This window comes from Photinus pyralis, unplaced genomic scaffold (genome assembly GCF_008802855.1).
Source record: "Photinus pyralis isolate 1611_PpyrPB1 unplaced genomic scaffold, Ppyr1.3 Ppyr1.4_LG8, whole genome shotgun sequence".
NCBI lineage: Eukaryota > Metazoa > Arthropoda > Insecta > Coleoptera > Lampyridae > Photinus > Photinus pyralis.
This window is the reverse complement of record NW_022170819.1, coordinates 6,417,237-6,418,035: the sequence shown is the minus strand read 5'-3', so window position 1 is coordinate 6,418,035 and position 799 is coordinate 6,417,237.

Genomic DNA, 799 nt, shown 5'->3' with positions numbered 1-799 from the left:
GAACTAATATTGCGCTTAATTAGCGCGATACTTAAACCAAAAATGTCTCTAGCATTACTATTTCTGAGGCTTTTTATAGCATCGCGAGTAGCGGTTTGAGACACACCTTTGAATTCAAACACGAGTTCAGCTCCAATATTCAGTTTACAAGAACTGATCATATCGTTGTCGTTTGTTTTACAATTGGCCAAAATTTTGTCAGCAACAGTGCTAAAGAAAAGATTGAAATCATCGCACGATAACGTCGAAAGCGGTTCTATGTTACAGTCTTTATTCGACTTGATTAGAGTCCACATGGCTTTGCTGGAATTCACAGAATTCGCCCTTATTTTGGCAAGCCGGATCTGTTTTTTGTAATTCAGAAACAAAGATTTTTTCAGTCGGTATAAGTTCTCAGTCCGATATTTATTGTATAAGTCACTAACCAATTGTAAGCTGTTACGTAGTGAACGTATATGATTGTTAAACCAGTTAACTTTAAGTTCACTTCTTTTATTTTTAAAACTGTCATTGTGAAATTCGCAGATGAGACTCTGGAAAATACTCCAGATATTGTGGCAATCGTCTCGTTTGTTGTGAAAGAGTAAACTCCAATTATAATTTTGCAGTTTACAAAAAAATGAGTACATTCCAGAAGTGAATAATGGTCGATATGATTTAACTATTGATTTGGTGGCACCGATAGTGTTTAGTTCCATGACAACGTGTTGACCAACGTGGTCAGAGAGGCCAGTATTGATACATGTTGATTGAAAGTTAGAAAGGGAAAAGTTAATAAATATGTTATCCAAGCAGTTTC